A 16,271-nucleotide genomic window follows, 5' to 3' on the forward strand; every position below is an offset into this window, starting at 1 on the left:
ACCTCAATGCGAACCTAAGAAGAAAGAGTAAGATCCTGGAATGGTAACGTGGCTCCAGACCAACAATTTCTCTTCTCATTAGTGCTAGTGTACCGACAGCGGCTGTCAGCTCCACCCGCTCTCCACCACTCCATCCTGTTTATAGCAAGTTGTCTGTTTGTTGAATAGGCTGATGCCCAACAGATTGTGCCTCAACACTGATCTTTTCAACCGTACAGGATCAAATTATTTATTTTCCAAGAGGCTTTGCGTCTCGAGATGAATGCCGACTTGAAAGGCCGAATCTTCAAAAGGCTAAAGCACTTCGTTCAAAGTTAAGAAGATTTAGATCAAAAGGTTAGAAAAGGAACATTCAAAGGACACCCCTTCTGAAGAACACGGTCCTCGCGGTTTTTAAGCTGCGCGAGTTCTCCGGCGTTGCAGGGCGCAGTGGCGGCCCTCCGCCGCCTTGTGGAGATGAAAGTCAGGCTCGCTGATGCACACCGAATTCACAATCTTGCCTCAGCTAGGCCAAGGATCATGCACATTTGGAAAACTGCTTGTTTACGGGAATCCCGAGGATGCTCTCCGAAGGTGTCCCACTGAAGCGTGGGAGTACGAGCTACAAAGGGAGGCTTCTCGGCAGAATTCCAGAAGAATCCCAGCACGAGTCAAACACATGACTGCTAGGTCTGTTACTGCATTACATCTAACGTCTCTGTCTAGAACAGACCTCCGGTTTATCATGTATTCCATTACCAATAAACAAGGCATTTTTTTTAACATGTAGCTACACATCCCACTTAATAAACGTTTCATGCCATATTAATTTCTGCTGGATAACTGCTGAGCGTGCACAGAAGCATAAAATAGAGTGCAATTTGTCTTTATGACTCCGGCTTAATTGTTTGATTTAAAGAGCATCGTGGGGCAAGGGCAAGAGTACTATTAACTGGGCTTGTGTTGTTTGTTACCTTTGTTGAGACAAGCACATCTCTGATTGCATTCAGTTCAGCAGATTCAATGAGGTGATTTGTTGAGATAATGCACAGAGTACGCAGTTCCTATGCATTCACTAACTAGTTGCCCAGTGAATTGTGTTTACCAAAACTCCATTCTGGTACTGTCTGTCTGCTGGAGCCATCTATGACTCCACCTACTCCCAAACGCCAGACCATTTCTTTTACGGTAACAGCATCGCATGTGTTCCAACAGCCCTCGGCTGCCTTCTGCAGCAGAGAATCACACTAATTATGAGCAACTGAAGTACAGCTCATGCTTAATGGAGACAAAAGCACAGGAAAAGGGGGCCCGGAACATCTGGGAATGTTTTGACACGCGCATGGAGCTCCTGACTCGATGACGGAACCCAGCCAACCTGCACTGGATACCATATTCAGCACATTTTACTGGGGGAAAAAAAAAGTTATAGAACCCAGCAAGAGATTCCAGATTCTCACCACGACCTGGAGCTGTAAATGGTAATAATAGAAAACCGTTCATTTTGGGCAAATTTTAAATTCTTAAACTGTGCAACCCAGGGGAACCATATGTGATCAAATGTCAAAGATTATATTCAAAATGCTCCCATGTACAATAGGACACCAGCAGCCTTTAAGGGCAGCAGGCAAAATGGATAAAGCACTGAACTAATTTAATTTCTTGCTTTCCCAGACTGAACCTGTACCAAAACAAGGTTATTATGCAAATGATACCCACCAGTGGCGGCACTGTAGATGGATGTCCAATCTTAGAATATTACTCCATTGTTGCTGTGATTGATGTTCACTTCAATTATAATGACTACAGTAATACTTAAAGTAATTTACATGCTTTGAGGGCACAGGGAACATCTGTGAAGGTGAGAAGCAATAAAAATTTATTTGACTGTGAAATGCAACGTATTATGTTTTCTGAAGACACCCCTTGCAGTCTTAAAATGGGTATTGTAGTTGAATACATAAAGCTCACAGTTAACACAAAAACCATCTATTTGGCAAAACTGTATATATTAATATGGAGATTTTTCATTCAACAAGCACTTCATGGAAATTTTAAAATTGATATCAGACGCGTAATTGTGAGAGAAAACAAAAGCACATACTCATTGAACAGGTGTTTATTTAATGGATAAACGAACGTTGCATTTATACAGCACTTTTCATAACACCCAATGCGTTTTACAGAACCAGTGGGGAGTCACCACCACCGTGTAGCCTCCACCTGGATGGTGCAACGGCAGCCATTCTGCACCAGTACACTCGCCACACAGTAGCCAAGGCGGTGAAGGGGCAGGGGAGAATTCACCAGTTAGATATAGAGGATGATTAAGAGGCCAGATCTAAAAGGGCCACAACGGGAAATTTTAGTCAGGACATTTGGGTACCATGTGCTATGGACAGCTTAAGTTCAGTTGAGATGCAATTGGCTGGTAGGTTTCTCTTGCAAAGTTTCAGGTAATGGGACAGGAAGGAGACTAACCTGACTGCAATCTGGGAGAAAGTTTAGGTGGCGAAAACCATAAGCAGGGCTGGCATGGTGGCACCAGGGTTAGAACTGCTGACTCCTATTCCTCACCTCACCTCCGGTGAGATGGTTGAACGGATCCTATAACTCGCTATATAAAATCTCACACACTACAGTGCTGTGTCCTGGCAGTCAAGCTGTTTATCAGGATAGTAAGTGTATATTTGCACAGAGAGAAAGACAATTTAACATTATAATATGTACAGTAAGAGAACAAAAACTATCAAAAACTTCTTACGTTCTCCAAAAAGATATCTTGCTAGAAAAAATACCAGTTTGGTTCCCAAACCTCTCCTCAGAGGCACCTCAGCCATTCCACATATTTGTTAAGTTTGACCACCAACTCACTTAATTAATTTATTTAATTTGTTGAATAACTTGATGAGGAATTGATTAGTCAGCAAGGTGTGAAAGGGGTAAAGTAAAAAAAATCTAAAATATGTATATCGATGTATTGGAGAGTGCCTGCAAACGCTGGTGTGACTTTAGGAGAGGTTTTGAAATGGCTAAGCTGATACATTTCGAAAGACACAATATCTTAGATTTTCACCAACACCGAAGATCATATAAACAATTTCTTTGACTGCCTAAGATTTGCACAGCAGCGATTGCCGGGGTTCAGTTATACGTGTAACAGCTTCTGCTGTTCAAATCTGCCAGGAACCAGATTTACACAGTAGCTATTATTCAGATTTTAAACAATTCTGGCAAGATGGTTAGTACATAGATTATGCCATACTAAGCACTTTACTGATAACCGGTAAATCTATGCACGCTAATTTTTTATGTAATCAATCACCTGCATGCACCCATTCATTTAGCTCGTGATCAAAGCAGTCCAACTGCACAGTGATAGGTCCAAATTCAGGTTCATGACGTCAGCCTTTACATTACAGCATGTTCCGCATATGTCCGTTTGGACGAGCTGATATCAGGGCAGTTGGATAGCAAGAGCGGGAGGTGGGGCTTCACTTTCCTTTCAGGATTACACAACAAACGTATAATAAATCACTTGAGCCAAGGCCTTATTTTCCCGGGGGACAAATTAACGGAATGCGGCCCCTTGATCCTCCAGTTCCTGAAGCGCGTTTAGATGCCTTTGGGGAGTGTAGCGCCACCCGTCCCGAACAGCGGGACCCGTAATCAGGGGCTCGGCGCCGCATTGATGTCATTGTTTAGGGGCAACGATCAAAACAAAAGGAGGCCTACAGAAAAGATGGACGAGAGAAGCCTGCATTTTGAGTTTCGCTTCATTTTTAAGCGGCCCCTTGTGTACGAGATTAAATCTGAGGAATGTGGTGTAATAGCTAGTGATCTTGGAATGTTTATTTTCTTGAAACACAATCTGGCCGACCATCTGCTGCGATCTCTGCTCCCTCCTTGTGATGATCTAGTTTAGGGACTCGCAGTGCAATCCAGAGACCCGCCAATATTCACTTTCATCTGTATCTGCTCTGCCTCACTCCTTCTCCCCCTCCCCCCTAGATCACCTACATTCTATCTGTTCATTGAACCCTTGGGGTGCATTTAACTTGCTACTGGCATATGCCTTAAATCTTTCCCTTTCCGTTTTTTTAAGCACGGTGGTGATGGGCCTGTTTGTTCTGAAGTGTGGCTTATAATATGCAGAATCCCAGATACCTCAGCACTGGTAATCAGCACTATTTTGAACTTGCAACACTCAATCAAGAAAATGCTGAACTCCTCACAGCTCAAGAATGAAGAATAATTGGCTCGTTTGCCTTTCTAAGATGGGTGCTGCTTTGCTACAGACTGTTCCTGCGTAAAACTGCGTATCTGGTGTTTCGACCCAAGGCGACATAGTAATTTATCAATTTAGGGGGCTAGATTTTTTATTGATGCAAGCTAAAACGGAAACCTAAAACCTATAATAATAACCTAGAACCTAAAATAGAAACTAAATAGAAACCTAGAACCTAAAAAGATCAGAGCTTCAGGTAATGGGCCTTTGTTTTAAGGTGTTCTATTGAAATTATTCTGCTCTGTTTACTTTTTTATCCTGATGTAATACGCCTGTTGGGTATTTTTCCATAGTTTATTCCTTGAGGATGAGGAAATGGTCTGATGATGGTCACCAAGTGCTCTTTTATTCTAATAACGACATCCTTCCTGCCATAGATGAGCCGACCGGGGGCTCCCCTAGCAGAGACATAGGCAGCTTTCTGTGTTGGGGGGGGCTTTATATCATCCAGCGAGGCACATTTGGAAAGGCCGGACAGCCCTCGCTCCCTCTCTCCATGTATCAGCACCAACATAACAAAAGGGGAACAAAAGAGGCCTTGTGTTTCGGCCGTGATAAAAGGACTGTGGAAAATGCCACACAAAGCAACACTGATCACGTTGTAAATGTAGCCTGAAACCGGGCATGCGAGAGCTATGTTAACATTAAATGTAGCATACATGCATGCCACAGCGGCAACATACCGATTATTTACATGCCCCAAAGTTCTAAGGGTCTCTTAACCCTTTCAACTTCCTGCCCTTTCTGGGCTATTTCCAGGGATCAAGACCTACAGGGAAGGTTTCCCTTGGCCTAGCATGATTTGTTTCTTGATATAAGAAATGTAAGACAATTACAGTATCAGGGAGAATTACTCCAGTAAGTGGAATTTAAATGATCAGCTACTGAGGGATGTTCAGACAAGCATAAATATGTCTTTACCAGGTCCGTGTTACATTTCATTAGCTTGATACTGCACCTTGGTATCTTCACCCATCCATCCATTAATCCATCCAACCGCACAGATAAATTCTAGTCTATCCTAGGAAGCATAGAAGCAAGGCTGGGGACACCCCGGACAGGATGGCAGTCCACTGTTCTCATTAAATATCAGTTCATCTCAGTACAGTACTTACCCTCTATTTTAAATTGTTTAAATATTTTTCTTACCTTAATTCATTTTTTTTGTGCAGCACTTGGTTGACAAATGCTGTTTTTAAATGTGCTGTATAAATAAAGATTATTTCATTGTTTGAGTTTCGATATTGTTGAGTTTTTGTAGTAAATAAAGAGGATTAATTCTGCGGTTACCGACAGGCTTTGCACCGCACGGCATAGCGAAATAAATGTGTTTTCGCCTATTCTTGTTGGTGGTAAATATTGTGACTGTATTCCATGTTTGCCATGGAATGTGTGCGTTTTGTAGGCGTGTAACCATGAGTGTCATGTAAACTGTTGGCTTCCCTGTCTGTCCTGCTGCATGTACTAAACAAATAACGGATGTTAATAAAGACAGTAACTTCCATTTTAAAAGAGCTGTCCTTTCCGTTATTTAAACGACTCAAGCATCTGCCACAATACGTATATTTGCGCTCTGAATGTGGTTCTGCTGTATTGAAAACATTCCGCACCCTCCCCGGTTGTGGCGTTATATAGAACGTTATGAGAAGGTGACGGTGCCGCGCAGACGTGCTCAGTTTCGTTTTGTGCGGATGTCGTTTGAAGTACGCGACTCCCCTGGGCTCGGCAGTGAGGAACAGCGGACTATTCGGAGAGGCGCTCAAAGCATTTAGCGTGGATTTTGGGTGGACAACAGAAGCTATCAGAACGAAACAAGCGAAATATAGACGCGTCGCGGGCATTTTGTGCAGAAGCCAGTCCAAGGACAGTCAGTTTCACGATGGCACAAAACCAACATCAGATAAAAGAATTAGCATCGCAAACGGGGCCGTTTCTAAGGAGGACAGAAAGCGACCGGAGTCCACTTAGCAGATTGAGTCTCCCTCGGAGTGCAGACAGGCGGCCCTGATAAGGAACCGTGACTGAGACAAGAGCAACAGACCATCTATAGCTCAAACGGGCGACTTGAAAAATCCTTTATTTCTTACCAAGATTTTTTTTTTACAGAAGAAAGGAAGATCCATTAAACAAGGAATTTCAGTCCAATTTGTCTTCAAAAGAAGGCAAAGGATCTCATTACGAGAACCCTGCTCTTTCTTGACTATTAGATTGGCTAAAAAAGAGAGGTTAGTCATGCCTACTTATCTCACAACCTTATAAGCACAGGATTAAAAGATCAAAGGCGGATTTGGTTTAATATTATAGAAAATGTAAGCCCTTTATTGACGCTCCCTAGACCATATTCTTTTTCCACTCTCAATGCTCAGATCAAAATACTGAAAATTAATATTAATTTGATACATTATCCAATGGGAAAATTAATGGCCGCACTGTTCACAAGCACTGAGCAAACGGTGACCTTTCGGAGCTTTCAAAGAGGACGTTTGCTGTTGATTAAATATAGGGAGGGACGCAGTGTCTGAAACACGAGTCCAAAGGGATCTGGATTTGTGGGAGGGGCATAGAATGGATATCGTCACAGAGAGGAACATCCACAAGGAAGAGTTTGCAAATGTTATACAAACGATGTGAGATGAGTTTGCTTGGGGGGGGGGGGGGGGGGGGGGGGGTCATGCCCTTTTCCCTTCTATTGTGGAGACAGCATGCATTTTTAATGCTCATTTAACAGCTAATGCTAGAGGGGAAGCAATTAATATTACATAGAAATTAAGGGAAAATGTTATGACACCCAAGGACAATTACGTCCCTGTTACCTCATAGACACATAAAAGTTGACTCATGAGTTCTCTGGTGTAAAGAACCTCATTGAATACATGTGAGCAGGTGTGCTGCGATAAAGCAGTTTTTTAAAGTATTTTGGTGGTGATTTGTTGACGTGTACTTTGTATTTTTAATAGCAGGTAGATCAGCACCACTCAGTCCCCTCAGCACTGTTACGATATTATTTTGAGTGGCAGTCCTGACATCTTACGTCCGTGATGCGGTATGTTGACCATGCAAAGGATGCATGTTTTAACGTTCCGTCGGCTGGAAGGCCACAAATCAGTTTCTCGGCGAAAACTGACCGCATTATATCTTCTGAGGACTGCGCACGACGAACATCACCTCCATGGCCATCAGCTCCGAATTATAGGCCGCGTTAAATTATTCAAATCTCTGCTGGTTTTTGCCTACTAGTCAATTTCAGATTGATGAAAGCCGGCCCACTCCTCAGGATGCAGATTCAGCTGTGGAGAGTGAGCATCACAGCTGTCCCTCTACTACATTCACGATGATCAAAGTTCCAATGATCAGAAACATTATTTTTAAATGTATGGCAGCTCTGATGGGATCATCCGACTCCCACTGTTGAAATAATTTTTGTGATGAGGCTTTGAAAGGTGGAGGGAACTTTGAGGACAAACCAGGGACAGTGTGGCCTGGCACACGGTGAAGCCCGCTCTGCAGCTCTGTTTCTCTGATGTTCTAGGCTTGCCACGCCTCCTGAATGTCAGAAGGAAAGGTATTACAATGTGCAGGAGCAGACGGAGGACAAGAAGTGATCAGTACAAGACAAGAGCCAGTGTTGCCAAACCCGTGTTGCCATCTCCAGTTCTCCTCAAAGTCAGTTTTATCGTCATTCCGCACATGCAGAACAAAATGAGTTTGCTTTCTCCTAAGTGCAAGCATCACACACAGTAATAGTAATAAAACACCCTCAGTCCAATTTGAATACCCGCTAGAGCATTTCAAGTTCTGTCTAACCAAGCATATCGGGCACGTGGAAGACTATAGTGAGTTCACTTTCTACACAAACAGTGGTTTAGGTCTGACAGTGCTGACAGCTTGTGGGAGGTTTACTTACACAAAAAATATTCCGAGAGCTGAAGGAAAAAGTGAAGGAAAAAAATTGTAAAAGAGGTTGTTCCAAGCAACTAGAGGAGTCGGGACCAAGACATCTCATTGGTTGGTCCCGTTCTATCAACTGCTTGCCTGTTATTTCCTGACAGGGCAAAGTCAAAAATCAAAAACAAATTAACAAAATCCGTTACAGGCAGTTCTTGAATTTTGTAAAACTGACCTACGTAAACCTGGACTTACACACAAAAATATCTGATATCCACAAAGTTTACAGAAGCACTACTGCGAAAAAGGTGACATACATCTGCAAGTACATTTAAACTTTATATTTTCATTTTAATTAATATGCATTCCTTAGTATGTATTCTTAGTATATGGCTTTAGTGTTTTTTTTGCATTGAAGTAGCTTAACTGGTATAGAAAGGTAAATCCAATTTACATTCAAATTTGACTTGCGTAAGGATTTGCGGAAGGGATTACTTATGTCAGTTGAGAATTGCATTTATACTGCAAACCACCATCTTTTCTGCCAGTGCTCACAAAACCATTTCCAATGAGAAAGGCAACCTGGGTGAATCTGCGATCGTTGAGGTCGATTAACACAGCAGACGGGCACACAGTCCAGGCAGCAGTCAGGTGTCTTGGCATACCTCTCTACATAATGTTAGTGTGGCAGCGTTTTACAGTAAAACTGTGCACTGAAACCAAAATATACTGATCCACTAGTGTAAAGTCACCTCATAAACAAACTGTACACCCACATATTGGGCTATACACCTCTTAAATGAATAGATATTGACAAAAGACATCTCCTGGCATTTGATTATTATTGTGTTTGCCTAGTGAATTGCTTAAGCAGATAAATTTCCAGACTCGTTATCCTTCTCATCCCTGTTCACAAGATCACGCACCACTTCCATGCTTCCCCTTCCTGTCTGAGTGAAGTGATCTAATGACAAAAGGTGTCTCGCGTATGGGGTCGAGCACATAATCCCTTTAAGCCCGACGCTGAGATGTGGGAACCCAGTCGCCCAATCGGCATCCCCGGCTGCGAAGGGCTCAAAACAGTGGCGCGCGGAAGGATTTGTACCCCCGCTTCCATATGGATCAGCCACATTTTAATTAATTCTCGAGGCCCTCGTCCGGGATGGTTCCATTGTGCCAGGACCTAGAGCTTGTGACACCACGGACAAGAAAGGGTCAAGTGAGTAAAGGCATTCAAAAGCCCTGTGATCACTGGAGGAGAATGACACCCGGATCCGGGCTGCTTATGAAGACGGCGAGATAAGCGGAAAGGTGGATTTGACCACAAGTGACCCTGACCTCAAACCCACCATGCCAAAAAGCCTCAACCATACTTAAATCATGCCAAAAGTCATTTCCACATATTTCACGCTATTTAGAAATACGAGGGCACTAAGACTGCTGTGATTGCCTTGCTGGGAGGTGCAGGTGCTGATTGTGTTGTCATGAGTTTGGACGGTTGATTAGTTTTGCCTGCAGTTAGGGGCAGCGTGTGGCTCTTTGGGCTAAGCCTGCGTGGCTGTAATCATAAGGTTGCTGGTTCAAACCCAGCCTCAGCATGTCTGTGGGTCCCTTAACCCCCAACTCCCTGGGTGCCCCAACAGGTGGCAGCCCTTTGCCTCCAGCTTACCCTACAAAGGGCAAGTTGAAGGAGGCGTAAAGACAATTTCCCCTTAGGGATCAATAAAGTATCTATTATTATTATTTTGTTCCAAGGGTTATACAAATGCGGTGATTTCACCCCCAGTCACCTGGAGAACATTCAGCATCATCCTAGGGAGCTGTGTGCCCGTGATCTTCTGTGCTGAGTTCACCACAAGCCGCAGAGCTCTGTTGTCTTGCACTGAGCAGTTGCTGTACCAGGATGTGATGCATCCTGTCAGGATGGGTCCCACAAGCTAAAATTGCTGCAGTCACCTATACCATTGCATCTCCATGCTAGCGCTGTTCCCATAATCTTCATTCTCACAACTCTACATTTCCACAGTGATCATTGTCTACATTGTCGACCATTGGCTAATCTTATCCACAATGGGCCAGTGTGCATGCGGGTTTTAGGTCAGCTATTCAAACCCAGATATGAGAACTCTTCAGCCAATCACTCTTCTAATTAGTAACCTGATTAGGGAGTTGACGTGAAAACCTGCAAACTCAGCACAGCAGAGTGCTGAGTAAATAAGACTGGCCACCCCTGGTGTAGGGCGACAGCATATTGCCTGACCTCCTCTCATATGCTAGCGCTTGCTGTATGTGTTTCATACGCCAGCCACTGTCACCAGATCTATAGACCTTCAAGGCCAATCTCCCGTTTCTCGCTGTTAGATTATCTAAGCTGGGCGATCCTGTCAATCCCCTTCAGTCAGACGCAGAGCGGTGTTTCACTAGCGGAACCAATAAAACTTGTTTGGGATCGAAATATGCGAAGCCTGTATTTACCAAAGCAAGATGCCAGTGCATCGGCAGCTATAGTGCCTGCCAGCAGAAAAATTAAAACCATATGGTAAAAGCACCTCAGCCCCTCCCTGTGCAGATATTTTTCGTGATTTTAATGTGATGCCCATAAAGAGCGGTACGCAGACCTGAAGGGAGGAGCTGACCATTGCAGGCATTCTTGCCACATCTTGCAGTTATTATCTTTATCAGGTGCTGTGAGAATCTATGAGAGGAACCGTCTGAGTTCCTCTGCCACGAATACACAACCAGCATCGCTGGCACATTCCATGTTTCCTTCAGGCCCCCTTTCGTTTCCTCCTCTTTCAGAGTGATCTTCAGCTCTCCTTGAAGAGGATTCACCCCAAAAGGTCTCAACAGTAGTTCACAAGATAGGGAAAGACAAGTACCCAGTTGGGTTGAAGGCCCCCGTTCAGTGCTCATAACCAGAATGAAATCCAAGCTGATTTTTTAGGGGGTTGCGGCAGTAATGAAAGCAGTTTGATTCACAGACAAAAAGTTTCAGGGTTAAATTTCAAGAGGGAAAGCACAGCGCTGCCCTTGAGAAGGAAAATTGACTTGGTAAGTATTCAACTCCTGTCTCAACAAATAACAACAGAAAGATGATCCAATTCTCATGGCGAACTCTCCTGTGGAGCTTAATGCAGCTTCTGCCCTGTGGGTTTGGGTTACCTGGAGTACCATCCAGCCATGAAGACCGCAGTGCAGTGCAAAGCCACTCTCTGGCCTTTAGGTCACCTCATACCGGAGCTTCTGTCCGTGTGGCTAATAGCGTTAAGTCCAAACTGGAGTAGTCAGTCATGTTACCTAAGGAAAATGGACCTTCTGAAAGGTCTACCTGCAGTCTCAACTTCAAATCCCAACCTGCCGATTGTTCACCATAACTCGTCTCCCTTGAACACAAAGCTATCTCTTATCTCTTAAAACAACCACGAAAGAACTATACTGTCACTCCTTCCTGCTGAATAATCAGGCTTATCCTACCCAATGTTTGCACAAGCACACACAACTGGCTATTTGTGACCCAATTCTTCCCAGGCACTCGAGGCCTGAAAAAAAACAACGAATCGCAGGTCTTTTCTCAGGGTCCCACTCATCTGCATTCAAATTGGACCCATTACCGTTTTTTCCGATGACTAACCTTTAAGCGATTAAACAGAGAAAATACTAACTAACGATATGCTACGTTTATTGGAAAAGTAAATTCATCACTGATCCCCCTTCTACTCAAATTCTATTCACAACATACATATCAGATACATACACATACAATTCTAATGAAAATTCATAAGTCTTGTTGATACGTATGTATTTGTTGTTAAAACATTTCATGTGGAAAGTAATATATCATTCACATATATTTCATTTATATTCAAAGTCAACAAAACGAGTAAAAAACAAGCAGATATACAACCACAATATGTAGATTGTCTGTCAACACCCTGATATTTACTGCAGGATATATGAAGCTTGTTGTCAGTTTGAGCATCAGCCAGCCTCTCTGCAAACCCTGGTGTATGCAAGAATCAAGCCCCCAACACCACAACCTTTCACAAACTGGAAACCACAGACTCAAGTTCACTTTCCAGTGGGGGTCCTCCTCTCCCTCTCTGCCATCACCACATACCGACCCCCCCCCCCCCACACTCTTCCACCCCCAGGGGAAGGGATGATTAAAACAAATGGGAATTTAATCAAGGCATTGCGCCCTTGTGGGGCGGCGGTTTGCCCACTCGGGCCCCCGACAGAAGGGTCCCGCTCCGGGCAGCCTGCTGCAAATCAAAGCCTTCCTCCTCGCCGCTTGCTGCTCAGCCGATCCGTATCACAACAACAAAACCGGCAGAAACGATTATTTATTCCGTTTCATGTTGATTTTTTTGAAGTCACCCCCCCCTACCCCACCCCGTGCCCCCCTCCCCCCCCCCCCCCCCCCCCCCCCACCGGCTCTCTCTCGGGTTTTTTTCTCCAAAGAAAGAAGGTCAGGCTTGGTGTTCCAGAAATGGGATTCTCAAAGGAGCTGGAGATGAGGACAGGGCCTTCACAGTGACAGAGACGTTCCTGCAGCCCGAAGGTGGGACACCGCTGATGTGGCCCTGTGCCCTTCCTGGGGGATGCCGTGGAAGCTGGCGGAATGGCTGCTCCGCTTCTCACCAGCAGCTTTGATGGAAGATCACTTGGCATCGGAGGCTGATGATCGTGGCCCAGAGAAGAACTGGATCGTGGGGGTTCTCTGAGGTAGAACAGGCGATACCCTCTAGCGAAACATGACCCATTTAATGGATAGCTGAACATTCAAGTATCCACAGCAGTTTGGAGGCTTTCTGCTGGGCACAAGGAATATGTGTCATCTATGTAGTTAGTGTAATCCTGCCTTCGGGGGGATGATAAAACAAGAGGACTGTCCAGCTGTCTCTAATGCAGAGTCATGCATTCTCTCCTGAAGGCAAGAACATTAGGTCCTTCAAGACCTCTTAAGCCTTATGAATATGAAACATATTTCATGCAGGAGTAAGCTGCATCTACCTGCTGATGTGAAATATTGGCCAATTCCTACGTATTGTTCGTTTCTCTTGATGTTTCTTCGGGGTACAGTTCCTAGCAGTTGTTTCCTTATTTAGAAATGCAGAAGTTTACATCTCCTCAAGTGGGCTGTAATATCCAGTCAGCATGCGACTCCCTTGGAGACAGCCGGCGTAAGAAGTGAGTCCAACTCCTGAAGAGAGGTCAACAGAATCCGTTTCGCCGAACTCCAAGACAACGCGGCCCACACGCTGTGGACCATACGCGCACACAACCACAAGAAGAAGCCTGCGGCATGTGTGAGGACCGTCACGCTAAACACAGCTAGCGAATCGCAGGTCTTCGGTTTACGGAACACTGAGTGCAAAAGGGAAGGACTCAAAAATTAAACAGCTATATGTCTGCCCACTGCCCTCGAAAAACACATTTCCTTTCCTTAGAACTTCAAGTACCGCAGTCAGCCACAGGGATTCAAATAAATCATGGGTTTTCACCTGGGGGGTCCACACAGACATAGCATAAATTGGCAACATGAATCGCCAATATTATCATCCACTTGTATGCAACACTAAAAATATTCATAGAGGACCACCCTGTTCAAATAAAAAAGAAATATGACAGCACCCCCCCTCCCAAGTTTATATGATCATGTCTTACTGGTAGGAGTTCCTAGTTCTGCACTGTTTTCATTTGGTGGGGGTCACTGGTTTAAGAAAAGTATATATACTATCAGAAAAAAAGGCTACAGCCCAGGTACAGTTTTGAACTCCAAGGTACAAATAAAGTTAATGTACCCAAATGATACAAAAATGTTCCTCAGAGTCCATTTCTGTACTTTAAATTAGACTAAAAGGAACATACCTACAACTGGGGTACATTTGGAAGACCTTTGATGGTACAGCCTGAGTGGCAAGGAATTGTACACCCAAAGGTAAAATATGGCTCTTGTTTTCTGACAGTGTATATGAACAGATTCCTAAAAAATAATAACACCAGCAGAAGATGGCTGCAGATGCAATGAATATAATAATTATGGCATAATGACTTGAAAAATAAATAGGTTTTCCCTTCAGATACCCAGGGTAATTGTTAGCCATCTAAATATAACCGGTGACTGCAGAAAGACATTTTCAGGCATACGTCTCTCTGTGCTAGACACTGTCTTACTTCAAACTGACACTTTGATTTCTCAGTAACACTTTAGTCATCATAAAGCATAATATTGCATTCATAGAATATTATAAACATGGCTATGACTATCTATAAAAAGGCATAACACATTATAGCCATGTGTATTATGCATTATGAATGCTTTATGATGCTGTCATCTATAATACACTATAAATACCTTCATAATGCATTATAATGCTCAGTATAAGCCAATAAAATGCACCATGAAGGTCTTTATGGTGCATTGTACATCAGAGCATTCATAATGCATAATAAACGACTACAATGTGTTACACCTTTTTACAGTTATACCTCTCTTTATAATACTTTATGAATGCATTATAATGCATTATGAAGGTATTTATAGTGCATTGTACATCAGAGCATTCATAATGCATCATAAACATGACTACAATGTGTTACACACCTTTTTATAAATAGCTATACCTCTGTTTATGAATGCATTATAAACCATTATGAAGGTATCTATGAAGCATTATACGAGTAGTTTAAGTAAAGTGTTACTGATTTCTCTTTAAAATTATATTTCAGCATTTCTTCTCCCCACATGTCTTAAAAGAATAATGCAATGGATCATATCTTTTTATGTACTCAAGAGCAACTTGGGTCAGGCACAGAGGAACTGCGTATGCATCAGCAGCGGGTAAGATCTCACAGAGAGCTTAAAACCAGCAGAACTGGAGCAAATCCTGAAGGTGATTTTTTTTTTTTTTTACCCATGTAACAGCGGTGCCTGCACACGGTCTGTCTGCACGACTTTAGAAGTACAATGTTCTGAACAGGCAGAGCACTTGTCAGATCAAGTGAATCAAAGTACCGGCAGTTAGAGAGCTTTTAAATGGTGGTGATTACCTTGTCAGCAAACCCCTTAATGATTCATTCTACGAGACACTGCGGCATCCTCCCCACACACACACTTGTTACTGAAATCCAATACAAAGAAAACACGTCCCATAATTGAGTGCCTCCTTGCACCGGCTCAGTAATCAGGGGTCTTGATTGGTCTTATTTGAGATGTAAGCCGCACGCTGATGCTTACTGCAGCCATGTTGTTTTGATGTGGGGTGCTCGACGTGGGGAGAGGGAGTGACTGAATCTGAGCAGTGAGCATTGAGAAGTGTTTTCATATGTAAAGTAACAGGCATCCTACAAAGTACAAGTATTTGTCTGTGTAAACTATGTTTATTACTTTGGAAATACAATACAAACCATGAAGGAGAATGTTGTTCTCAAATAACTGGTGAGTTCGCAACTGTAAATTGCCCATATAGTGTGGTGTGGTGTGTGTGTGTGTGTGTGTGTGTGTGTGTGTGTGTGTGTGTGTGTGTGTGTGTGTGTGTGTGTGTGTGTGTGTGTGTGTTTGCATAGATCACATTTGGGGATCACATTGTCCCCAAAGTGTAGTAAAACCTGAAATTTCCCTACTTTTGGGGACATCTTTTGAGGTCCCCATTTGGATAACCTAAGTTTTATAAAAAGATGTGAATGCAATCAAAAAAAGTAAAAGTGCCAAACATCTTGTATTTGGGTTGGTTACTTATGGTTAAGGTTGGTTATGGGTGTCGTGATTGGGATTAGGGTTTTTCCCATAGAAATGAATGGACAGTCCCCATTTAGATAGGAAGACCAACTTGTGTGTGTGTGTGTGTGTGTGTGTGTGTGTGTGTGTGTGTGTGTGTGTGTGTGTGTGTGTGTGACCAAATGTACCCACAGGGTGTTTTCCAGTCCGGTTATTGGGGACCCACAGACCAACCACGTTTACCAGGACGTGGGAAGAAGCAAAAATGTGGACCAGCTGTGGACTGGATTGGGAAATATTGCTATAAAGGCATTCAAATTTTAAACACTACCACCCAGAGGCAATTTCTCATACAGTACACATCACAAAAAAAAGCTCCTTGAACCACTTCACCATTTT

The 16,271-nt window shown here is 43.4% G+C and overlaps 2 long non-coding RNA genes across 2 annotated transcripts; both read left to right on the forward strand.

The window, feature by feature from the left end:
- The first annotated feature begins 5,953 nt into the window (after positions 1–5,953).
- On the forward strand, positions 5,954–12,541 carry LOC125751611 (uncharacterized). Its single transcript, XR_007400709.1, has 3 exons — positions 5,954–6,492; positions 7,797–7,930; positions 10,952–12,541. It is a non-coding gene; the product is annotated as an uncharacterized LOC125751611 (long non-coding RNA).
- A 70-nt stretch (positions 12,542–12,611) lies between these two features.
- On the forward strand, positions 12,612–15,574 carry LOC125751612 (uncharacterized). Its single transcript, XR_007400710.1, has 2 exons — positions 12,612–12,877; positions 13,261–15,574. It is a non-coding gene; the product is annotated as an uncharacterized LOC125751612 (long non-coding RNA).
- The last annotated feature ends 697 nt before the right edge of the window (positions 15,575–16,271 follow it).

The sequence above is a fragment of the Brienomyrus brachyistius genome, chromosome 11 (assembly GCF_023856365.1).
Source record: "Brienomyrus brachyistius isolate T26 chromosome 11, BBRACH_0.4, whole genome shotgun sequence".
NCBI classification, from domain to species: domain Eukaryota; kingdom Metazoa; phylum Chordata; class Actinopteri; order Osteoglossiformes; family Mormyridae; genus Brienomyrus; species Brienomyrus brachyistius.